General features: G+C 44.3%; 1 protein-coding gene across 7 annotated transcripts in view; it reads left to right on the forward strand.

Annotated features, from left to right (window-relative positions):
• The window catches only part of LOC134927671 (cytochrome c oxidase assembly factor 1 homolog), a 386285-nt gene that overhangs the window by 325777 nt on the left and 33478 nt on the right, over nt 1-27030 (forward strand). Inside the window, exon 4 of one of the 7 annotated variants that reach the window (XM_063922458.1) lies at nt 26093-26183. The exons of the other annotated variants lie outside the window; for them this stretch is intronic. The gene's annotated coding sequence lies outside the window, so the exon portion shown is untranslated. The remainder of the gene's footprint in view (nt 1-26092; nt 26184-27030) is intronic. 7 annotated transcript variants of the gene reach the window in all.

Below are 27030 nucleotides of genomic sequence, written 5' to 3' on the forward strand. Positions count from 1 at the left end.
AGGGCATTTGTTTCGGCCAAGGTGCTGCGACACCCAGATCCAGAGCGTCCTTTTGTGGTGGAGGTGGATGCCTCTGAGATGGGTATTGGGGCAGTGCTTTCTCAGATGGGAGTGTCTGATAATCGCCTTCATCCCTGTGCTTACTTTTCCCGTAAATTTTCGCCTGCCGAGATGAATTATGACGTGGGTAACCGGGAATTGTTGGCTATTAAGGATGCACTCGAGGAGTGGAGACACTGGCTTGAGGGGGCTAAGTTTGTGGTCTCAATTCTCACTGACCATAAGAATCTGGCATATTTAGAGTCAGCGAAGCGTCTCAATGCCAGGCAGGCACGATGGGCTTTGTTTTTTGCTCGCTTTAATTTTTTGATAACATATCGCCCTGGGTCAAAAAACATCAAGGCTGATGCGCTCTCGCGGAGTTTTGCTCCAATCCAGGAGACCACCGAGGAGCCGTTGCCCATTGTTTCCCCATCATGTATTAAAGTGGGCATTACCCAGGACCTCTTATCATTAGTCCTTAGAGCACAGGAGCAGGCTCCTCCAGACCTTCCGGTAGGTCTTTTGTTTGTGCCTCCTAGGTTAAGACAGCGAGTGTTCCTGGAATTCCATGCCAAGAAGTCGGCAGGTCACCCGGGTATTGCCAGAACTCGGGAGTTGCTATCTAGGGCGGTGTGGTGGCCCTCGGTGGCTAAGGATGTGGATCAGTGGGTTCGGGCATGTGACATCTGTGCCCGAAATAAGACTCCTAGAGGGGTTCCTGTTGGCCCATTACATCCACTCTCTATCCCATCTTAGCCATGGACCCACATTTCAATGGATTTTGTGGTGGACTTGCCCAAATCCTCGGGGATGACAGCCATCTGGGTTGTCGTTGACAGGTTTTCGAAGATGGCGCACTTCGTTCCACTGGTTGGGCTGCCATCAGCCAGACGCCTGTCTGAATTATTTATGCTGCATGTTGTGCGTCTCCACGGGTTGCCACTTGATGTGGTCTCTGACCGCGGATCCCAGTTTGTGGCCAAATTCTGGAGGGCATTTTGTTCCGATCTCCAGATTTCTGTCAGCTTGTCGTCAGGCTACCATCCGCAGTCTAATGGGCAGACTGAAAGGGTGAACCAGTCCTTGGAGCAGTTCCTCAGGTGTTATGTCTCCAAGTGTCAGACTGACTGGGTTGCTCATCCGTCCATGGCGGAGTTTGCCTATAACAACGCGGCTCACTCTGCTACAGGGATCTCTCCCTTCCTTTGTGTGTATGGGCATCATCCTAAGGCCAATTCTTTTGACCCCCTGGACTCCACGCCTGGTGGTTCCTCTGTGGTTTCGGTCCTTAGAGGTATTTGGCGGAAAGTGAAGAAAGCCCTTGTGTCTGTGTCATTAGTGACCAAAAGGGTTTTTGATAAGCGGAAAAGACCCTGCAGCTTCAAATTAGGAGACTTCGTCTGGTTGTCTACCAAGAATTTGAAGTTGAGACAGCCATCTCATAAGTTAGGGCCCCGGTTCATCGGCCCTTATAAGATCACCAGGGTTATCAATCCGGTGGCATTTCAGTTAGATCTGCCCCGTTCTTTGGGTATCAATAAAACATTTCATTGTTCCCTTTTAAAACGGGCGATTAGTAATCCTTCTTCCAGTGGAAGACCTTCCCCTCTTCTGATACGTGGCCAGAGGGAGTTTGTTGTTGAAAGGATTCTTGACTCCAAGGTGGTTCGGGGTCGGCTGTCATTTTTGGTGCACTGGAAGGGGTATGGCCCGGAGGAGCGGTCGTGGGTGCGCAGTTGTGATCTTCATGCCCCCAGACTGATACGCTCTTTCTTCTCGCAGTTCCCCGATAAACCCGGTGGTAGGGGTTCTTTGACCCCTCGTCAGAGGGGGGGTACTGTTAGGGTCTCCTGCCCTGTGCTGCCACGTCGTCATGGCAACCGGGAGACAAGTGCTAGTGGAGTAACCTGAGCGCAGCTGATACTCCGGTTCGGGTCTTTTGCTGTGCAGTGGTTATAGGCTCTGTGCACGGCAGGGGATCCGGTGCTGGTTTTTGTGCTCACAGTCTGTGAGGTCTGAGTGGGGCGTGGACAGCACCTGCTTTATAAGGCCTCTTTTCAGGGTAAGCAGATGCTGCTGAATCTCTGTTGGTTAGTCAGTTCATGAAAGTTAGCCAGTACTGTGTAGCTTTGTATTTGTTTGTTGCTTACTGCAAATAGGCCTGGGGATTTGGTATTACACTCTGCCAATCCAGACCTAGCAGTAAGACTGGAGTCAGTCGTTTAGCTTGCTGGGGTTCTGTTATTACTCTGTGAACTTAGCAAGTTTGCGGCTGTATTCTAACACTTGCCTGTCTAATCCTGTCTCACTGTGCTAGGTGTCAGGGGTCAGTTTAGTGGCAGTAAGCTTAAACCTGTGCACTGCAAGTGAGAATCAGGATTGTGGAGGCTCTCCTTGTGTCTATCATTCCATCTCTGACCAAGGAGTTTACTGCCACACCCGTTGGTAACCCTTTAGGGTTTTGCTGTTGCCCTTAGCAACAGCATTTCGGGTTCTCTACGTATTAAAACACAACATCTTGCTTTTTACATCTGAGCAGTTCTAATACAAGGGAGATACCCAGTTCCTTAGCCTCTGGGCTTCTCTGTTCACTGTGTGTGTATTTTGTTACCCTATCACCTTCTGTGTACGTTATGTCATATTCCCCAGTTTGTCTGTGAGTCCATTTGTTTTGCATAACAGTTCAAACACCAGTACATTCCTGCAGACACTGGAGTGCATAACAGTTCTGACACCAGTACTTTCCTGCAGGCACTGGTGTGCATAACAAGAAGTCCTGGAAAATAAGTAGCCTTTCTCCCTTATAGAGGAGATTCTCTGACTTTCGGTAGTGGTCTAAGAGCTTGGATTTGTCCGCGTAGTTTAGAATCCGTAGGATAACAGGTCTAGGGCGTCCCGCGGATTCTCTGCGTTCAGGGCCAATCCTGTGTGCCCTTTCAATGGCCAATGGTGAGCCCTGAAGGTCCATACCTAATTTGTCGGGCAGCCAGTTGGATAGAAGGCCTAGCAGCGCGTGGCCCTTCACCGACTCCGGGATGCCCACCACCCTCAGGTTGTTTCGAAGGCTCCGATTCTCCAAGTCGTCGAGTTTTTCAGTGAGGCCTTTAATTTCTGTGGTCTGGGTCTTTATAGTAGACTGTGCGGCTTGTAGATCATCCTCCAATGTTGAAACCCTCTGCTCGACTTCATCTAAGCGGCTACTGTGTTGAGTCAGCTGGGCTAAGGTGGAATCAATGGCTTCTTTAATGCCTGCCAGTTTTTCGTCTAGGAGAGGTCCAAGAACCGCAGCAATGTCAGTGGGTTTCATTTTAGGCTGTTTAGTAGTTGTAGCGTTAGTACGTTTTCTTTGGGATCGAGATCGGGTGGTGGAGCAATCGGAGTCAGAAGAATTTCTGTGGGACGTGTCCTCGCATGTGCCTGAAATAGGACCAGTCGAGGACATTGGGGTGGACACCAGGAACTTTTCCATATGAGGTCGCTAGAAATAGATATGTAGAATAGAAGCAATGTAGGGCGCAGTGAGTAGTTTAATGAGGGTCACATCAGCGTCGGGAAGGTACTGGAAAGTTACATTGCTATGAAGATAGCAGGCATGTCAGGATGTTGCGCATCAGATTTGCCAGAAACAACGTGTTAGAGGTGTCACAGTGTGACACTCCAGAACGCCACAGCAGCGTGATGTATATGTCAAAAGACTCGAGTAGAGGTAGCGGGAGCTAGGCATCCACAGCGACGAGTCTGCAGCTTCCGGGGTACAGCAGATGGCGGCAGGGCTGTTAAAGTATCACACCTGTTGTTTCAAGGCGTAATATAATGACTCCCCTCCGGCCGCCAAACAGGAGACATGAGAATAGGCAGGGCTATAGGAATAGATGTGTAGTGGCTGTGAGTTGTCTAATCTAGAAGTCGCCACAAGAGGGAGCTCGAGTCACAGCCATCTCCAGCCATGAAGTGAGATGAGTGCTGTGCCAGTCATAAGATGGCCACCGCCTGTCAGTGAGACCAGGTCCCTCCGGCGGTCTCCCGGTCGTTAGTCCCTGCCAGCGAGGGGGGAGATCTTTCAGGCGAGGGCGTGTGAGGCGGGGGTCAGAGGGCATGCGCCCAGAGAAGCCGGGGATTGGCAGGCGGAATCTAAAGTCCGGGCGGTGCCAACCACAAGATGGCCGCCAGTCACACGCGTCCCGGCCACCACCTCCCGCAGTCCGCCCGCTCACCGGTCTCCCGTGAGGGCCAGTGTCTGATGGGTGAGTTCTCAGGTGCCAGGGAGCGCCACTCAGGTGGGGGAGGGAGTCCGCAGAGTCGCCGCACCGGGTCCAACGGATCGACGACTCCACTCCAAAATCGAGGCCCCGGCTTCTTGGGCGGAGGTAGGCCGCAATCCGCAGGGGGCAACGCAGGGCCCCCCCGATTCCGCAGCTTCAACCTCCGGGTGCAGGGTGATGTAGCAGGGCTTAGGGGACTGTATCCTTGCAGGTGGGCCCTCAAATCCAGATCAGGGATTTATTTTAATGAACTGCTGGCCGGAGCTCTGCAGGAACCCGACCTCTCCTGATGCCAGCTAGGCCACGCCCCCTCGCTTTAATTTTTTGATAACATATCGCCCTGGGTCAAAAAACATCAAGGCTGATGCGCTTTCGCAGAGTTTTGCTCCAGTCCAAGAGACCACCGAGGAGCCATTGCCCATTGTGTCCCCATCATGTATTAAAGTGGGCATTACCCAGGACCTCTTGTCATTAGTCCTTAGAGCACAGGAGCAGGCTCCTCCAGACCTTCCGGTAGGTCTCTTGTTTGTGCCTCCTAGGTTAAGACAGCGAGTGTTCCTGGAATTCCATGCCAAGAGGTCGGCAGGGCATCCGGGTATTGCCAGAACTCGGGAGTTGCTGTCTAGGGCGGTGTGGTGGCCCTCGGTGGCTAGGGATGTGGATCAGTGGGTTCGGGCATGTGACATTTGTGCCCGAAATAAAACTCCTAGATGGGTTCCTGTCGGCCCATTACATCCACTCTCTATTCCATCTAAGCCATGGACCCACATTTCCATGGATTTTGTGGTGGACTTGCCCAAATCCTCGGGGATTGTCGTTGACAGATTTTCGAAGATGGCGCATTTCGTTCCACTGGTTGGGTTGCCATCGGCCAGACGCCTGTCTGAGTTATTTATGCAGCATGTTGTGCGCCTCCACGGGTTGCCACTTGATGTGGTCTCTGACCGTGGATCCCAGTTTGTGGCCAAATTCTGGAGGGCATTTTGTTCTGATCTCCAGATTTCTGTGAGCTTGTCGTCAGGCTACCATCCACAGTCTAATGGGCAGACTGAGAGGGTGAACCAGTCCTTGGAGCAGTTCCTCAGGTGTTATGTCTCCAAGTGTCATACTGACTGGGTTGCTCATCTGTCCATGGCGGAGTTTGCCTATAACAACGCGGCTCACTCTGCTACAGGGATCTCTCCCTTCCTTTGTGCTTATGGGCATCATCCTAAGGCCAATTCTTTTGACCCCCTGGATTCCACGCCTGGTGGTTCCTCTGTGGTTTCGGCCCTTAGGGGTATTTGGAGGAAAGTTAAGAAAGCCCTGTGTCATTAGTGACCAAAAGGGTTTTTGATAAGCGGAGAAGACCCTGCAGCTTTAAATTAGGAGACTTCATCTGGTTGTCCACCAAGAATTTGAAGTTGAGACAGCCATCTCATAAGTTAGGCCCCCGGTTCATCGGCCCTTATAAGATCACCAGGGTTATCAATCCGGTGGCATTTCAGTTAGATCTGCCCTGTTCATTGGGTATCAATAAAACATTTCATTGTTCCCTTTTAAAACTGGCGGTTAGTAATCCTTCTTCCAGTGGAAGACCTTCTCCTCTTCTGATACGGGGTCAGAGGGAGTTTGTGGTTGAAAGGGTTCTTGACTCCAAGATGGTTCGGGGTCAGCTGTCATTTTTGCTGCACTGGAAGGGGTATGGCCCGGTGGAGCGGTCGTGGGTGCGCAGTTGTGATCTTCATGCCCCCAGACTGATACGCTCTTTCTTCTCGCAGTTCCCCGATAAACCCGGTGGTAGGGATTCTTTGACCCCTCGTCAGAGGGGGGGTACTGTTAGGATCTCCTGTTCTGTACTGCCACGTCGCCATGGCAACCGGGAGGCAAGTGTTAGCGAAGTAACCTGAGCGCAGCTGATACTCCGGTCTGGGTTTTTACTGTGTAGTGGTTACAGGCTCTGTGCACGGCAGGGAATCTGGCGCTGGTTTTGTGCTCACAGTCTGTGAGGTCTGAGTGGGGCGTGGACAGCACCTGCTATATAAACCATCCTCTCAGGCTAGGCAAATGCTGCTGAATCTTTGTTTGTTAGTCAGTTCCAGAGAGTTAGCTAGTACTGTGTGACTTTGTATTTACTTGTTGCTTACTGCGAATAGGCCTTGGGATTCGGTACTTCATTCTGCCAATCCGGACCTAGCAGTAAGACTGGAGTCAGTTGTTTAACCTGCTGGGGGTCTTTTGCTATTCTGTGAACCCAGCAGGTTTGCGGCTGTACTCTCAGACCTGCTTGCTTAATCCTCCCTCACTGTGCAGGGCGTCCAGGTGTCCGTTTAGTGGCAGTAAGCTGAACCTGTGCCCTGCAAGTGGGGGTTAGGATTGTGGATACTCTCCTTGTGTCTATATTTCTATCTCTGACCAAGGAGTTTGTTCCCACACCCGTTGGTAACCCTTTGGGGTTTTTCCTGTTGCTCTTAGCAACATCATTTTGGGTGCTCCACATGTTAAATCACTACATCTCGCTTCATTGTCCGCTCTATTCCATCTGAGCATTCCTGACACTAGGGAGACACCCAATTCCTGAGCCTTTGGGCTTCCCCGTTCATTTTGTGTTTATTAGTTATTCCATCACCTCCTGTGTATGTTGTGTTATACTGTCTGTGAGTTCGTTTTGCCTCGCATCCCTCTCTGTTCATAAACCGGTATACTCCTGTTAGCACTGGTGTGCTTAACACATTAAGACCTGAGGGGGCATCGAAGTTGGGCAGACGTAATCCGCCCTTCAAACGCGGCTGCCATGGGCTCAAGCAACCATAGTCTCGCAAGAGTGTACTGACAGCACGGGCGAGACAACGGAGATAGGGCGCCAGTGGCTATTCCCTTTCCATTCCCCTTTCCCTGCATTACGTCCTGGTTCTCTGGACTCACTTCATAACATCTCCCTTGTTCTGAGCACCAGGAACCTAACACCTTCGGTACCATGCCTGATCTAATTGAACTATTGAAAATCAAGTATAAGAGTCGTGCTAGTTGTGAACTAAGCTTCATAAGAACCCTCGGGTGAAGTCCATCAGGACCAGGTGATTTACTAATCTTAATTTTGCTTAGTCTCTCCCGGACTACTTCTTCGCTTAAACAAGTATCTAACCATGAATAATTACTGTCACAATTGTTATGCTCTACTCCCGCCATCAGTTCTTCACCGGTGAATACTGATGAGAAGAATTTGTTCAGTATTTCCGCTTTTATTTTGTCATCATTTATCAATTCTCCTGATTCATCTTTTAATGGAACTATATTCTCCTTTTTTAACCTTTTACCGTTTATGTATTTAAAAACGTTTTAGGATTGGTTTTACTCTCTATAGCGATTTGCTTTTCATTTTCCATTTTAGCTGCTCTTATTGTTTTTTGCTTTTCTTATTACACTCCTTGTAATACTTGAAAGACTCCTCCTTTCCATTAGATTTAAATGCTTTGAAAGCCTGCTTTTTTTATCCATTTCTGCCTTAACCTTCTTGTTAAGCCACATCGGTTTGAGTTTAATACTCCTGCGTTTACTGCCCATGGGAATAAAGTTATGAATATTGCTATCCAGCAACCCTTTTAAAACATCCCACATTTCCGAAGTGTTCTTGTTATTAAACAGAACCTCCCACTCTCTGTCATTAAGTGCACATCTAAGCATACTGTAATTAGCCTTCCTAAAGTTAAAAGTTTTGGTGAAACCCCTGTAGCTATGTTTCCTGAAACTGATGTCGAATGTGATCATATAGTGATCACTGTTACCCAAAGTCTCCCCAACTTTAGTGTTTGATATAATGTCCACATTATTAGTAATTACTAGATCCAGGGTAGTTTTACCCCTAGTTGGATCCTCAACTAATTGGGACAAGTAGTGATCCCTAAACATATTTAAGAACCTGCTGCCTCTCGCTTTAGCACAGGGATGGGGAACCTTCGGCCCTCCAGCTGTTGTTGAACTACACATCCCAGCATGCCCTGCAACAGTTTTTGCATGGCCAAATAGCAAAACTGTAACAAGGCATGCTGGTATGTGTAGTTCAACAACAGCTGGAGGGCCGAAGGTTCCCCATCCCTGCTTTAGCACATGAATCATTACTCCAGTTTATATCTGGGTAATTAAAATCCCCAATGACAAGGATTTCCCCCAATCCCGCAGCCGTTTTGATTTGCTGCAATAGTTGTTCTTCCTCATGTATGCTAATATCCGGCTGTTTTTAGCACGTGCCTATGACTAGTTTTTTTGCATCAATTCCTCCACTTGAGATTTCTACCCATAGTGACTCCACATTATCGCCAGTCTCCTCATAGATAACCTCCTTTAGGTATGGTTTAAGTGATGGTTTAACATAAAGACATACACCTCCTCCTCTTTTGTTAGGCCTGTCCCTCCTAAAAAGAGAATACCCCTCCAAGTTAACAACCCAGTCGTGAGAGTCGTGAGTATGTTAGGAAGCTGAAATTTAACATAGGTATTCTTCAGGTGGGAAATAGGAAAACGACAAAATTAGAATTGTAATAAATCTCCCCTAAGGGGATGAAAAAGGATTGACATAATTACATAATTACAGATACGTGGCTTGCGTTGCATGAATGATAATGCCCAAACGGACAATCGAATCCAAATTTGGATTGCGCCTCCAGTGTGTAGGATTTAATAAACTACAAAAATGGTCCTGTCAGTTTTTACCATATTTGCTACAGGTGCTCCTCGGGTAACGCCAAGAACCATGGATTACTATTTACTTACATTAAGACGTCTCAAATTTACATCTCTATATATTTACCAAATTTTTTACACTAATTTATATTTACAAACGTGAAAATCAGAAACTCCTGTGCGAAAAACGGTTAGAACAGCCAGTCATTTAGTACTAGTTAGAATTGTGCAACCAAAAAAAAGGAAAGGTGCAGAAATTACCAGTGATGGAACTCACAAAGCCAGTACATGAACACACAAGTGAATGAACTGCTTGTGAGATTACGTTAATAAAACAAATGCATCACGTCAGCTTACATACATGGTATGTTATATCAAAGTGCAAGATACTACAAGTTCTGTAGATTAATAATAATTGAAGAAATAATATGATGTTTAAATGTACTAAGCATCTTATTAACTATTTTTAATTATTTGTGGAATACTGTATAATTGATATCCTCTTGAACCAGTTATACTTGGAGCGATTATTTTTTCCTTCACCATGTTATTGTTTTACCATATCCTGACCTCTTTCTAGGGCCATTATCAAGCAGTCACACTTGACATGGTCTTGATGCTTACTTAGTTACTTCAACTTGGTTATGGATTTTATCTTTTACTATTCCTGGATAAAACTTTCTCTCATATTCTACAATAACATAGTCAATAATATAATACATTTTGACCATGTGTTGGCTCCATTTTTATTATCTTCATTAAAGCTGTTGCTTAAACTTTCAGGTGGAAATTCAATTGTTTTAAGAGCAGCAATAAGTTATGGGAGCCCGACAGAGCAATTAAATTGTTTTGGGTGCCCACTAATTATTGCACTTGTCACCTCAAAAGTACAAACCTATCTGAAGTCCTGTTAGAGCACCCAAATTATGAACTTCTCACACATTGCTGCTCACCACCACAGGAAGCTACAAGCAGAAATTGTCCATTCACACCTGATTGTCATCCCATAGACTGAAAATACCTGATTCTAATTTCACCTTCAAAATATCTGCTAAGCCTAAAGGTTCACATACTTTTGCCACTCACAGATATGTTATATTGGGATATTTTCTCAATTAAAAAAATGAACATGTCTAATTGTTTCCTCATTTGTTTGATTTGGTTCTCTTTACTTTTAAGACTTGTGTGAAATTTGGAGGTAACTGTAGGGCAAATTTCAGCAGAAATATTGAAAATTCTGAAAGATTTACAAACTTTCAATCACCACTGTATATATATAACTTACATAAAATAGAATTTCTGGTAAGTATTTCTGAGTTTAATCTCTAAAGTAGACAATCCATATAGTTTTTCAACTGAGATGATCAAATTGTAACCCTTTTAAAGCCTTTACTCATATGTATTAAGGTATAAACGCTGTAAATTGTTATTTTATAAAGTTTTACAACAAATTAGGCAGTACATTACCTTATTATTTTGAAGGAAAAGCAGTTCAGACTCATTCAAACTAGAAACAGATATCAGTTTGCAACCAAGTATGTGAGTTCAGGATTAAATCAGAATCTAACATAAGAAGGCTTCAAAGTTAGGGGTCTATACTTGAAGCAATGAAAAGAAGGGAGAAGTGAGCCAGAAGAGAAGTTGCCTATGGCAACCAATGAGTGTTGAGGTAATATTTATGAAGTGCATACTATAAAATTATACGTAGCAGCTGATTGGTTGCCATGGGCAACTTCTCCACTGGCTCACTTCTCCACACTTTTCACTGCTTCATGAATAGACCCCTTAAAGTCAAATCAGATGCTTGTTATGATTATCTGAGAAAATTAAATATTGCTTTAAATCTGCAAATGTTAATTCACTGGTAGTGTTTATTCACTGGCTGATTCACCCTATAATACCCACAGGCGCTGCACAATTTGTGATGTATAATATTGAAAATATTTTCACATTCTTTTTGTGGCAGTAATAGGTATAGAATTGTCCTCCATATATCTCCTCCACACCGAAAGTCTTTAATAGTCTATTCTCCAGAAAAGAGCCAGCACTTCCTCTGACAAAACAAGACACTCCTTCCGCCATTCCTTACACTCGTATTCTCATGCCGTGTTCTATAAGCATTCAATTACAAGGAAAATGGAGAAGATTTAACAGTGTCATTCTTTTTCTTAATAAAGGTATAACATAAATATTAACATTAAAACAAACACTTTGGGGGAGATTCAAATGTTTGAAAAGTCAGTTGGGAGTCTGTTTTTTCCTAACTAATAGACAGGAAAAAACAGACACCCAACCGACTTTAAAAACATTTGAATCTCCCCCTTTGAGTATAAGTGAAAAACATGAAAATCTAAATGTGGCAGATTTGAAACAATTACCAGCAGGGCTTTTAGAACTGTTGAATACCAGTTCTAAAGCACATGATGGGGGTTATTCCGATCCAGTAGCAATAGTGATTGTTGGTACTTTGCACATGCGCAGGTCCCGTTTTGCATGTGCACGAACTGGTCCTGCGATGAAGGTAGCGGAACGTGAACAAACTCAGTGATTGACAGCCTGCTGTCATCTGTGGGACGTGGATGTATAATATTCCAATTAAGCAGCAGTGATAGCAACTCCAACCACATCCCTTAGAATGTAAGCTCTCACGAGTAGGGCCCTCTTCGCTCATGTGCTTATACTTTTCTTACTTTAATAATCCTCAAATGCTCAAATCCCGCAGTTTTTTGGCCACCTGGAACTTATCTCTATGTTATTTACTGGTGTAGTTATGCTTAGTTACTCTGTACTTGTCCTATATTGTCGCCAACTGTAAGTCACTGTTTTCCTGTTTTGATTATGTGCATATGTACACTGTAATTGGGCGCTGCGGAACCCTTGTGGCTCCATATAAATAAAGGATAATAATAATAATAATAATAATAATAATCTGAATCAGGCCTGATGTGAGATCCCAGCAAGTCCCAGGTCTTCCCCAGGATCTGCAACACACCTCCACTGAAAAGTCCACATACACCACCCCAAAAATCCAACCCACATCAGGGTCTTATTCAAGGCAAAGTAGGAGAAGGAGTGTGTCCTCTCACTTCCATGGTTACACACTTCTACTTAAGGGGACAAAAATCTGGTTTGTTAAAAGAATATCTACATGGTTGCTTGTGAAAATCCTGGAACACAGAGTCACTATGTTGATTACTCCAGCACATAGTAATCTTTAACGGAGCCATCTTGCAAGACCACCAGACTTCTTGACGAATAATCATCCATACATATCACATATTTCATTGAGGGTAATTCCATTAACCATTTGTTGGAATGATATCATAATAAATGTGTTGCCTTGAAAAAGATCCAAATGATCGAAATGCATTCATTAAGGAGGGCTTACCTGCCGACGATCCTTTGATTCATTTACCCTGTTATTTGGATGTAGTATTTTGTATTGCTCTGCTACTGTTATGGTAAGGAATAATTTCAACCTTGCGCTCACATGCAGGGGTTACTGTTTTGGGCAGCAAAAAATTGCAAATGGAGGTTTACCTCTATATCCTCCCTAACGATACTTAATAAAACAAAGGGTAGCAAAATTGCACCTGAAAGTGTATTGAAATGAATGACTGAACCGGAGTTCATACACAAATAATCTTTACTTCAATGTAATAATGATAAATAAGGATTACAATACAGTATGTGAACTGATAATAATGGAAGGGAAAAGAAAATTATATAATAAATATTATTGGGTTATGAGGAAGAAAGAAAAAAGAGAAAAAGGAAAAATCATCAAGGGTGTTATGTTATGTTGAAATACCCTAAAATTCTGGTTGATAATAAAGGTGTCTCTGGTTCACTAGAGAGGGGCGTCCCACCTCCATGTGCTCTGTTGATGTTTATAATGATAAGTTCCAAAGTGAGTCCCTGAAGGGGAATTTTTGTCAGTCTCTCTGGGTATAAATTGAGGATAATGACGGGTATGGATATCCTGAACTTGGTGGTGTATGCGTCCCACGTCGTTAGTCGGGGTACCCCTATGCAGATAAGGCTCTGGGAACTAACGGTGAGCAGGTGTTTGGACTCTGGACACCCTGTCTCCACCGACGTCTAGTACGATCAAGATGGCGCGTGGTTACAAGCGCCCTCCCGACCCATGGATCTCCGGGAGTCAGTGTGGTCTTAAGTGAAGGGGGTCAGTCAACTTTGAGTCCTAAATAGGACTGTGCGTCGCGTACACCCCTTCTCCTTATGGACTCTTACCTTCTCCTCGTCGCTATGTTCCCACGTAGCCGCGTCTGCCTGGGGTCAATGTGCTTTTTTTTCTGTGGGGGCCAATGTTTTTTTTTTTTTTGCAGACCAGTGATACACCTACAGAGCTGCAGTACAGATTAAGTCACACACACCAAGAAGTGTATTAGAACTGTGTTGGGCTTTCCTAGGCGGGTGTTGTATAATCAGATGCATAGTAAGGGCGTCTTATTGTAGAGACATGGCTGTGTTGCTGAAAGTGCTTATATATAGAGTAGCTAACATTGGATGATCTGCACCTATCATGGGGATGGTGCAATCAATGGTGGCATCTAAAGATGCACAAAGCATGACTGCGGAGTTGATAGACATTGAAAGTGGGTGTCTCAGTCGTTGCCTATTCGGATGCTCAGATGTACAATTGTTACCTGGCTGGAATGAAATCACTTTGTTGTGTGGCCAGCATAAGTCTTGCTCCATTATATACTATGAGCACAGTATATTATAATATTTTAAACACAATAATCCAATTTATACAATTTAAAATATAATTTATGCTACGGCACACACATTATTACAATCAGACACTCCCTATGCATGATAAATACTTGACAGATATAAGGCTTTGTTTTTTCATGGATTGAATTTAGAAGTCCTTGTCAATTTATCCAGCAATGGTAATTATATGTCTGTTCATGTATAAACAAAAGAGGAAGAGCTTGTTCATTGTTACTATACCTGTTGCATCATTAATCATCTCTTATATATAACCACTAAAACAAATCCCATTAAAATGTGTTGGGGATTAATAGAAGTGTCTGGCGCTATAACCGTGTGACCCTCATAAGATAAAACTTGTGATGTTCATGGCACACCCTATATAATTTCCCAGAATCATTCTGCCAAGCCAGTCACTGTAATGTAAAAAGGACATAAAAGTTGGTCCACACAATTAGAAAACAGTATACAGGTTATTCCATATCCAAAATGCTTGGGATCAGAAGTATTTTGGATATCAAATTTTTCTGTATTTTGGAATATTTGCATACCATAATGAGATATCATGGCGATGGGACCCAAGTCTAAGCACATAATGCATTTATGTTACATATACACCTTATACACACAGGCTGTAGGTAATTGTAGTCAATATTTTTAATAACTTTGTGCATTAAACAAAGTTTGTGTACATACACACAATTCATTTATGTTTCATATACACCTTATACACACAGCCTGAAGGTCAGTTAATGCAATACTTTTAATAACTTTGTCTATTAAAGTTTGTGTACTTTGAGCCATCAGAAAACAAAGGTTTCACTATCTCAGTCTCACTCAAAAAATTCCTTATTTCGGAATTTATAAACTCATTTGCAATGTTTTACTGTTAGGAATTAACACTGTCTACAGTGCTAGTCCATAATAACTGAGGAGCAAGAGGGTGAGACCATGTTGTGTAAGGAATAAAACATTGCCTAGGTCTTGTAGCTGCTGTGTTTTGAGTTAGGTACTACTTTTAAAGGCTGTGTGAAGGATATATATAGTAGCTTTATATATACAGAATCAAAGAAAATGGCAGCACTCCGAGTCTTGTAAGTTCAACTACATTTATTGTGCATAACAGCCAACATCGGGCATGGGTATGGAAAGTGCAAATATACTGAAATAGCACCACACACTTCTGTGTAAGTTCAACTCCACAATAGGCACTGATGGAGAGAGAATGCAGGAGCGTTCATTGTCTAACACTGTCCGTTTCTGGATTCCACATGCAGATTTCTGTGGATGTCAGAATTCCATGTGCTTTCTTATTGCATTGCATTTTGTACCCAGTTGTAACAACTGGCTTCAGACATTTAGGGCTTGAGGGCACCAAGCATAACGAATGGTTGTGCACATGATCACTGGTTGAAATAGATATTGTTTGTTCCTCAGTTTATAATCAAACAGGGGACCTCTGTTTGAGAAACTACTGTAATTTCATAATGGGCATGCAGGCTGTCCTCCAAACTTGGACAAATATAAATATATTACCATTCACAGACAAACTAACTTCTTTATAGTAAATTTTTCCTCTAAGTTCCTGCACTGTCCCCCCACAGCAGGTTATGGGTGATGGGGGGGGGAGTTTGATGGACACAATAAGTATCCACTTTACCGTAACGCCGTGATCATCCAAGTCTGTAAGCCCTCTGTGCTTAATGTCCGCTATGACCTCAATAGTACTTTTGATACCTTCATATGGCTTCCATGATCATTCAGGGACAATTAGTGATTAATCAAAACTTTGGTGAAAATACCTGGTTTTGATGGATACAGTGTTTCTCCCTATCTATCAATGGGTAGTCCAAGCCAGTAAAGATATTTCCTATCTCTCTGTTTCTGATTGGCTGATTGAGTATTGACCCCTCCAACTGATAGTGCTGAAATTATCACATCCTTATCCAGTGTGTGCCCTGCGGTGGCGTGTGGGCACTGATGCTCTCGCTAGTCTCATGCAGATTACATGTGGTCTAGCCGTCCGCTTGTAATCTGCTGAAAATGTCCTTCCAAAAATAGCCGCCGCTTAGGAGCAGACAGATGCTAGAGGTCCTACTTGACCTCTAGATTCTGTCAGGGAAGTCCCAGGAACGCTGGCGCCACCGACAGAAGATACAGAAAGCTGAAACTGTGAAACCTCTGGCAATGAACATGAAACCCCTGCAACGAACATTAAACCCCTGGCAACGAGCATAAAACCCAGAACATTAAACCCCTGGTAACGGGCATGAAACCCAGTGTGAAACCCCTGGCAACGGGCATGAAACCCAGAGCATGAAAGCCCTGGCAACAAGCATAAAATTTAGCGCAGAGACTTGCTGCAGATGCAGTGGCATACCCTCCAACTGTACCTTTTTTGGCAGATGCAGTATCTTTTCTCTTACGTCCTAGAGGAAGCTGGGGTCCACATTAGTAGGGGATCATTCTGACCCGTTCGCTCTCTGCTTTTTATCACAGCCGAGCGAACGGGTACCCACTGCACATGCGCCAGCACCGTAGTGCGCCGCCGCTTGCCAGACGGCCGATTGACAGGCAGAGGCGGTCACTGGGCGGGAGAAGGTGTGAGTGATATTCATCCTTTCTGAATTGGTTGAAGAAAAACAAGACAGCACTCACAATAAAGAAACCTTTATGTGTTTTCTACCTCGCTTATACAAGTAAGCATACATGTACGAACTCCTTGTTCCGTTGGCATGACAACACCTGTGGTGATCCCATAAGAAGGTGGACGTTTGAAACTTTTTTGGGAAATTCTACATCACCTATTCTTCCCCCCCCCCACAGAGGAACAAGCTTTTTCTCATAGACTATATTACACTATGTTGTGTTTTGTTTTCTTTTTCATATGATACCATTGCTCTGGTGAGAAACCATTCAATCAATGGGACATTTGGAGCGCAGAAAGTGAGGTTGTACTTTTTCCATTGTATACTGTTGTATAGGTTGGTGACCTATTTTTGTACTACCCATTGCTGCGCCAAAAAAGGAACTGTTTGTCTATTTTCTTATCTGAGGGAGTTCAAATTCAAAATGGAGTCTCTGACAGCGGTGATCTCAGGTCAGGAGGAGGGAGAGTTTCTGGTATCCCTGGATATCAAGGATGCGTACCTCCACATTCCGATTTGGCCGCTGCACCAGGCTTCTCCACATCATCGAGGGTGTTCACCAAGGTGATGGCAGAGGTGATGGTTCTCCGCCGCAGACGGGATGAACATAATTCCAGATCTGGACGATCTACTGATAAAGGCATCGACCAGGGAAAGGTTGTTGCAGTCTATTGCTCTCATGACTCGTCTGCTCAGGGAACATGGTTGGATCCTGAACCTTCCAAAGTCACATTTGGAGCCGACAAGGAGATTGTCTTTCCTGGGGATGATCCTCGACACGGAAGTGCAGAAGGTCTTTCTACCGGAGGAGAAAGCGTTGGTGATTCAAACAATGGTCCGGGATGTCCTGAAGCCAGCCTGGATATCGGTTCATCAGTGCTTTCGCCTTCTGGGGAAGATGGTTACCTCTGACGATGCTCTACAGTATGGAAGGTTTCATGCTCGATCCTTCCAACTGGATCTCCTGGACAAATGGTCAGGGTCTCATCTACATTTGCACCTGAGGATTCGTCTGTCGCCAAAAGCAAGGCTTTTACTCCTCTACTGGCTGCAGGTGTCTCACCTTCTGGAGGGCTGCAGGTTCGGGATTCAGGACTGGATCCTTCTAACCACGGATGCAATCCTCCGGGGATGGGGCGCAGTCACTCAAGGGGAAACCTTCTAAGGAAGGTGGGCAAGTTTGGACTCCAGTCTTCCAATAAACAAATTGGAACTAAGAGCTATGTACAACGGTCATCTCCAAGCGGCACATCTTCTGCGAGATCAAGCCATTCAAGTGCAGTCGGACAATATAGCGACGGTGGCCTACATAAACCGACAGGGCAGAATGAAGAGCAGAGCTGCAATGTCAGAGGTAAGAAGAATCATCCTCTGGGCAGAAAAACACGCGTTGGCGCTGTCAGCAATTTTAATTCCGGGAGTGGACAACTGGGAAGCGGACTTCCTCAGCGGACACGATCTCCATCCGGGAGAGTGGGGCCTCCATCCAGAGGTGTTCACGGAGGTGACAAATCTTTGGGAGGTTCCTCAAATAGACATGATGGCCTCCTGCCTCAACAAGAAGCTTCGGAGGTATTGTTCTAGGTCGAAAGACCCACAAGCAGTGGCGATGGACGCTCTGGTGTCTCCGTGGTGTTCCAGTCGGTGTACGTGTTTCCTCCACTTCCACTCATCCCAATGATTTTAAAGCTCATTAGGAGAACAGGAGTTCAGGCAATTCTCATTGCTCCGGACTGGCCAAGAAGGGCTTGGTATGTGGATCTTCTGGATCTGCTGCTGGAAGATCTGAGGCCTCTTCCTCTTCGGGAGGACCTGTTACAACAGGGGCCGTTCGCTTATCAAGACTTACCGCAGCTACGTTTGACGGCATGGAGGTTGAACGCCAGATATTAGCTTGGAATGGCATTCCGAACAAAGTCATTCCTACCCTGATACAGGCTAGAAAAGGAGTAACATCTAAACATTACCATTGCATTTGGAAAAAGTATGTATCTTGGTGTGAATCCAAGAAGTTTCCTATGGTGGAGTTTCAACTGGGACCGTTTCTCCTCTTCCTGCAAGCAGGTGTGGATATGGGCCTGAGGTTGGGATCCGTAATGGTCCAGATTTCGGCCTTATCCATTTTCTTCCAGAGACAGCTGGCTTCCCTCCCTGAGGTTCAGAATTTTTTGAAAGGGGTTCTGCACATCCAGCCTCCCTTTGTGCCGCCTACGGCGCCTTGGGATCTTAACGTGGTGTTACAGTTCCTTCAATCGGATTGGTTTGAGCCTCTACAGGAGGTTGAGGTCAAGTTTCTCACGTGGAAGGCTGTCACTTTGTTGGCCTTAGCTTCTGCTAGATGTGTGTCGGAGTTGGGGGCTTTGTCTTGCAAAAGTCCCTACTTGATCTTCCATGAAGATAGGACTGAGTTCCGGACACGTCAGCAGTTCCTTCCAAAGGTTGTGTCGGCTTTTCATATCAACCAACCAATTGTGGTGACAGTTGCTACAGACTCCTCAATTCCGTCAAAGTTCTTGGATGTTGTAAGGGCTCTGAAAATCTATGTGAAGAGGACTGCTCGTCACAGAAAATCGGACTCTCTGTTTGTCCTGTATGATCCCAAGAAGCTAGGGTGTCCTGCTTCTAAGCAGACAATTTTTCGCTGGATCAGGTTCACTATTCAGCATGCATATTCTCTAGCACGCCTGCCGTGTCCAAAATCTGTTAAGGCCCACTCTACTCGTAAGGTGGGTTTTTCCTGGGCAGCTTCCCGGAGTGCCTCGGCTTTACAGCTTTGCCGAGCAGCTACTTGGTCTGGGCTGAACACGTTTGCAAAGTTTTACAGGTTCGATACTTTGGCTTCTGAGGATCTGAAGTTTGGTCAATCAGTTCTGCAGGAGCCTCCGCACTCTACCTCCCGTTCTGGGAGCTTTGGTACATCCCCATGGTACTAATGTAGACCCCAGCATCCTCTAGGACGTAAGAGAAAATAGGATTTAATTACTTACCGGTAAATCCTTTTCTCGTAGTCCGTAAAGGAAGCTGGGCACCCGCTCAGCACTTCATGATCCTGCAGTGGTTACTTAGGCCCTCATTCCGAGTTGATCGGTCGCAAGGCGAATTTAGCAGAGTTACACACGCTAAGCCGCCGCCTACTGGGAGTGAATCTTAGCTTCTTAAAATTGCGACCGATGTATTCGCAATATTGCGATTACTAACTACTTAGCAGTTTCAGAGTAGCTCCAGACTTACTCTGCCTGTGCGATCAGTTCAGTGCTTGTCGTTCCTGGTTGACGTCACAAACACACCCAGCGTTCGCCCAGGCACTCCCACCGTTTCCCCGGCCACTCCTGCGTTTTTTCCGGAAACGGTAGCGTTTTCAGCCACACGCCCCTGAAACGCCGTGTTTCCGCCCAGTAACACCCATTTCCTGTCAATCACATTACGATCGCCGGAGCGAAGAAAAAGCCGTGAGTAAAAATACTATCTTCATAGTAAAGTTACTTGGCGCAGTCGCAGTGCGAACATTGCGCATGCGTACTAAGCGGATTTTCACTGCGATGCGATGAAAAATACCGAGCGAACAACTCGGAATGAGGGCCTTAGTTCAGTACTGCTTGGTTCTTGGTTAAAGTACTGTTTGTTACTTGGTTAAGTTATATTGTTCAGCCGTTGCTGAGTTTTTCAAGCTGGTTAGCTTGGTTTGCCTGGTATGTGTGAGCTGGTTTGAATTTCGCCACTATCTGTGTAAAATCCTTCTCTCGAAGTTGTCAGTCTCCTCGGGCACAGTTTCTAGACTGAGTCTGCTAGGAGGGGCATAGAGGGAGGAGCCAGCCCACATTGTTAAACTCTTAAAGTGCCAGTGGCTCCTAGTGGACCCGTCTATACCCCATGGTACTAATGTGAACCCCAGCATCCTCTACGGACTATGAGAAAAGGATTTACCGGTAGGTAATTAAAATCCTATTTTTTTATGGTCTGTACCGATTTTTGGCTCTCTAAACTTCCATTGAAAGCCACGCCCCCTTTTCGAATTTGTAGCGATTTTTATGTGTAAATTGTTGGAGGGTATGTTGCTGCAGATGCAGTAGGCCTATTTTGGGGTGTGCACTTGGAGCTGCAGCCCCATCAGTCCCATTGTTAAACCTACTCTGGGAACACACAGCAGCCAACCCAATGAGAGCTCCTAGCCACGCCCAGCATTAGCCACACAGTCACAGAGTGACAGATCTGGGCTAATATATATATATATATATATATATATGTGTATGCAAAATCGGCGGCACTCCTAGGGAACTTCTATATCAGAAATAATGACAGAGACTGCGCTCTGAATAGACGGTAACGTTTCAGCTGTATTTAGCTTTCGTCAGACCATTTTTGGTCTGACGAAAGCTAAATACAGCTGAAACGTTACCGTCTATTCAGAGCGCAGTCTCTGTCATTATTTCTGATATAGAAGTTCCCTAGGAGTGCCGCCGATTTTGCATACATATTTTCGGCTTATACCCACGGATGGCACCGGGGCGGTTGTTCCTGTAAGCTGAGTGCCGGTCGTATGGTTGTTTATATATATATATATATATACACACACATACAGAGAACCCTGAACTCTCTTTGGCAGCTTCATTCACCTTAATGCTTTTGTATACATCTGAATAAACAATGGGGTTTTAGTTTATGAATTGTACAATGCATGTAAGCTTGCGGCCCACTCCACTGAACCCTATTTCACCACAGCATGGAGTGAAAGGGCTGGAGCCAAGTTCCAGAGGAGTGGGGCTTTAATCGCGGGGCACTGTAGCGGCTCCTTTACATAACAATAAAATATTTAGTGTGTCAGGGGGGGTTTCTGGGTACTCAGAACCCCCACCCTGCGTGCGCTAGTGCAGGGTGAGCAAATTTATAGTTATGTCACTGTCCTTATACTGAAGAGGCTTTTTCTATGTATGTTCGAGTCAGGGGCATTTCAACAGAGGAGGGGGGCCATGTGCAAATCTTGGTGGGCCCCCTCTCTGTACAGCGCTGTAGACTCCGGCATTGTGCCGGAGTGTCCTGCGCATGCACAGGTCTCTGGAAACATGGTGCCCGCGATGAATCGTAGACCAATTTGGCATTTTGGTGGCGATTTCCGCCACGATCACAGCGCCCGGCGCTGGACTCTGGAAAGGTAAGTAATAAAATGGGTGCAATGTGTACGGTGTGGGCCCCCGCTGGACCCCGGGTCCCTTGTGCACTGCACAAATTGCGCCCATTAAAGAAAAGCCAATGGTTCGAGTTGCAGGTGGGTCCATCTCTATAATAGCACTACAGTATATAAGAGAAAAGACAAATTGCAGCCTCATTGTGACAGTTTGCTAATTAAAGAATGCTTGGTATCATAAGTGTGAAATTGCCCTTGTTGTAGATTTTCATTAATGCAGACTACACCTTCATGACTGTACAGTGCAGTGTTTTTGTAAACTTCTTGATACCCCTGGATAAAACATATAACAGACTTATTCAGGGAAGGCATGCAATACAGGGTAGACATCAAGTAGAGCCATGAAACTGTGTCAGTCATGTTGATAAACTTGAGCAATTGTGTTCACTCCACCCTGTTACAAAATGACTTTCTCAGGTTAATTAAACATGACTAATAATTGTTTGAAACTTATTTGTGATAGTGAGTGTCTAACCATCTTGTGAATGCAGATCTTTACCAGTAATTACATTGGAATTTTCTGTGATTTCAGTGTAACGTAAGAAGTTATCAGGAAAGCTGCTTGTCACAGAAATGTGTTCAGTGCTGCCATCATAAATTGTTGGGCCCAGTACAGATGAATTAGGCAGGGCACCTCTTGTCCTCCCATCAGCCTCTGGCCTGTTTGCTGCAGATTTGTAGCAGGGATCCCTGTCGCCCACAGCAAGCATATGCTATGATCCCACCCCCTGTCACAGTACTAAAGTGCCTCATGCCCTCAGACATTGGTGTTTCTATCATGGGTGCAATGTGTGCAGTTCACACGGGCCCCTGGGTCCAGCGGGGCCCACACTGCACCCATGTTGTTTTAATACTTATCTTTCCGGGGTCCCGCACGGGCGCTGCAAAAATAACACCCAAAATGACCACCAAGCATGCACAGTATGACATTTGTCTCGGGACCATGGCGGGCACAATGCTGGAGCCTACGGCGCCGTGGAAAGGTGGGGACTCTCCCGGAGTCTAGACACGGGCCCCCTCCTCTCTTAAATCGCCCCTGCCCTCAGACCTCTCCATTTTCTATCGGACCTTCCCATTGGCTCATTAGTGAGTGCAAGCTGCTAGAGAGATGAATTGAGGTTGTTTTGAAGGCAAAGGGTGGTCACACCAAATATGGATTTGATTTAGATTACTGTTCATTCACTTTGCATTTTGTGAATTGATAAAAATAAACTATTAACAGTTTCCATTTTTCAAAGCATTCTTACTTTGCAGCATTGTTTCCGCACCTGCCTAAAACTTGTGCACGGTATTGTGTGTGTGTGTGTGTGTGTGTGTGTGTGTGTGTGTGTGTGTGTGTGTGTGTGTATATATATATACTAATTGTGGTGCCCGGCACTCCTGGTCCTCCCTGTATCAATAGCCTGGGTGCCCTCCGTGGTATAGTTATCATAGCCAGGAAAAAAACGGCGTCACTCCAGGTCTTGTGCAAAGAAAATTGAAGTGTATTAAAGTATACAAATCACATAGGTATTTCTAACGTTTCGGGGCCCGTAGCCCCTTTGTCACGCCTTGACAAAGGGGCTACGGGCCCCGAAACGTTGGAAATACCTATGTGATTTGTATACTTCAATACACTTCAGTTTTCTTTGCACAAGACCTGGAGTGACGCCGTTTTTTTCCTGGCTATATATATATATATATACATACAAAAGAGAAAACCTTTTTCACGCACTTCAAAAAAACAGCACTTCCTTCACGGTAGAACCCCTGTTAGTGGGAACAGCAGAGATATAGACAAGTAGAAACCAGAGGGCGCTAGGTTGTCAAAAGTAATTGTCCGTACTGAAGCCCATAAATCATTAAAAAGGCAAATGTCCAAGTGTTCACAACGTATTCCTATAGGACTTGATTGGAACCCAGCCTGGGGTAAGTGTTGAAGTTTTAGATCACCATTTGGTTATGCTCAGTCGAGTATTTTTCCTGAAAGATACCCTCACATCAAAAACATAGACACCCAAAATATGGCACAAGACCTTTGATTAATAAAACATCCAATGTTTATTTGTAACATCCAACATAAAATGTACAATGTAAAACAGTTTTCACATCATATACAAGGTGTGTTAAAGGAACCAATGTTACACCGGTACAGATGTAGGAACAAGTGCCACCAACCACTCCAGGGTGTGAGCTCAGTGGTGGGGACTCCCAAATGTAAACAAGGTATCCTAATCACCTTTTTAAACCTACACGTTTCGTTCTTTAACAGGACTTCCTCAGGGGTAAAATCCATTATGACTTATCTAGCCCATTCTTAAAGGTGTTGACCGAGTCCGCCATTACTACTCTCTCAGGCAGGGAATTCCAAACACGTATTGTCCTTTCTGTGAAGAAATCTTTACGTCTCTGTGCGCGAAATCTCCTCTCCTCCAGCCTAAGCAGGTGTCCACGTGGCCTCTGCCTTGATCTTACCAAAAACAGATCCCTCGCAAGCTCGGTGTATTGTCCCCTTATATAATTGTAAATGTTGATCATGTCCCCCACACAGGGTTATGGTGCGTAGTCACGCACTATAGTTATAAAAAAAAAAAAGAGGAATAAACACAACGGCCGACATTAGCAGCAGACATAATTAGTCCTAAAAATAATACTGCGTAGGAGACCACAAATAGGTTGAACTCGATGGACAAATTGTTTTTTTAGAAACTATGTTACTATATTACTGTGTTAAATCTGCCCCTTCACCAACGCATTTCATCATACAAAGTCTTCTTCAGGGGTGGATCAGAGACAAAATGTATCAGCATGTCGGCAATTATTCAAGGAAACAGAGGACCTTCCTGAGAGTGAGACTTCTTCAGTAGCAATGTGATATGTGAGAGAAAAAGTCCAAATGACGTATTAATGATTTATTTAGAAAAAAAAAAAAGTGCATACTTACCATCTTTAGATTTAGATGTATGGCGTTGAACACAATATTGCCTCTGTTTGTCCACGCTACTTTTGTTCAGCAGACCCAACCATGGAGAGTGTAGTTAAAGCCAGAGTAGGAGATAGGGGTGGTAGGATCAGTAATGGGGAAGGGGGTCAGAGGGACATGGCGATGGATGGGGCAGAGTTAAGGCTCCCATACATCAGAAAGCTGTTTCCCTGATCTGACTGGCACCCTGATTGGATCTGACGATCGGCGTCCATCGATGATCGGAGATCTGTTGGGGAAATTAAACAGTAAAAATCTCTGATTTGCCAAAATGTTTGGGATCTGGAAATCGAGACATTGCCACAATCCATTGGGTAATGTGTAGTGGCCTGTACACATGGGGAGGGAGGTCAGAAGCACACTTGGACAGGCATGGGAAAAGAGGCACACTTGGGGAGGGGGGGATCAGAGGGACAAATGGGGAAGAAGAAGAAGAGTGGGAAGCACACTTGGGTGTGATGGTAACTAAGGTACACTTAGGAAACCTCTGTGTGCCTCCATTTACTGTGGGCTCAGTATGAGGATAAATTGTGGAAGTAGGAGCAGCATGAGAGTTGGGGAATGGACCAGCTGACAGGAGATGTCAGCGGTTTCCAGATTGAATCCTCACAGCAAATTAGTTCTTACACACAGGCAAACCTCTGCCTGTGAATTAGAAGCAGTTTACAAGCAGGATCATTGGTGCACTACAGGCCCCCGCTCTGAGCCGAGTATATTAGTACTGTCTATACCCACATTGATGAAGATGTTGAATGTATATGATAAATTTTTGAACTGTACTAAATTATTATTGTCTTAGATACTTTTTAGTACACTCTTATCCCAGTGCCATTTACAAATTGGCTTATTGTGGCAGATTCCTCAGAACATGTCCGTTCATAGGTCTGTCATCCACTTGCTCACCAAATATGGTTACCACGTGACAAGCGGCTTGCGTTGCAATCAAAACACGGTATGTGTGGTGTTTGTATATATTCCCTGTGTTTGTGTGGGTTTCCTACAGATGTTCCAGTTTTCTCCCACAGTCTACAAGCATACTGGTAGGTTCCTTGGCTTCTGACAAACTGGATCCTTATGTGTATTTACGTGGTTGTGATTACAGACTATAAAATATGTGTTCAGGGATCAATATGAATGATAAAGGAGGCACTAATCAAATAAACAGTATACATTCTGATTATTTAAAAACTGGAATCTTTTGTGGTACAGTTTGTATTGCCATCTTGAATTGAATTTTTACACTGTGACTAACAAAATTCCTTTGTAGACCTGCCATATACAGTAAGTAATACATTTGCCATCAACCAAACTATATCTTTCCCTAATATATATATTTTTAAATAACAATTGCGTAAGTGCAATGTGTTGACGTAGAATTGTTCTTTCCCAGTAATCTAAAAATACTGTAGGTTAGATTATGGAAACTAAAGATTACTTAAAGGTTATATTGTGATTGCAGATATCTTTCATTTTTTCCCACTTTTTGTCTTCCTTGAAGCGTGGCATGAATATATAACTTGTAGTTAGCCTGTAGTTGTTATCTGTTACGTGTTATCTGTTACTTTTCCTTCAGTGTATTATATCTTTCATTTCTTAGTTACAGATGATTGACTGCAACATGCAAAGTAACAAATCTGTTTACTTTATCGTGGTTTCCCCATGTCACACACTGCACTGCAAAGAATTTGGTACTAACATAACATTTGTAAGGTTTTGTTTCCTTGCTACCTATTTATAGATCGCATTATTTGTTTTCTTTTCCCCGCATTTTGTATGTGGGTGAGAGGTTTTTTTTTATCCTGTATGCTAATGCATAGAGCTGTACATGGCAGTTACTCCATTGGATGTCTGTTAAGTTGACAATATTATGTGTGGCTGTATGGCTACCTTATTCATTGAAAGACTCATTGTTACTGTGTAATAATGCCAAGTTGCGCTCACTTGCGAATGCGTGTGTTTGTGTGTATGTGTAGGTCATCTTCCGCTTCTTTTGGAGATTGCAGAAGGAAGGAGATCTGGAAAGGTCAGGTCCTTATTATCTTTTAGTGCAATTACTGATGAAGACGCGTAAATTAGTGTAGATTTTGCTAATCCCATCAAGGCTTTAAGATTCTGCAAATGAACATGTGTTGGAGAGAAAATCCTGTAAAGAGGACTAGAAGGCAATCTTATAAAGATCTGGCACTGCTAGTGTTTTGTGGACTGTGCCATTAGCAATGTATGAAATAATTTGTACATTGTACACAGCTGAAACCTGACGTTTTTTCCTCGTGTTTATTATTATTATTATTATTATTGTTAATAATAATATTATTGTTATTAATAGTATTAGTAATAATAATAATAATAATAATAATAATAAGTGATTTTATTTTTCAGTAATTATTTTGTGTCATATATAAGCTATTTGCTGTCGGACCCCCCTATCTTGTGTAGCGCCCTCTAGCTGTGTCGTAACTGCAGTCACTCACTGAGGTGCCATCTATACTACTCAACACCCCACCTCACCTCCAAGGTATCCAATGAGAAGAGTTT

This window comes from Pseudophryne corroboree, chromosome 5, assembly GCF_028390025.1.
Source record: "Pseudophryne corroboree isolate aPseCor3 chromosome 5, aPseCor3.hap2, whole genome shotgun sequence".
NCBI lineage: Eukaryota > Metazoa > Chordata > Amphibia > Anura > Myobatrachidae > Pseudophryne > Pseudophryne corroboree.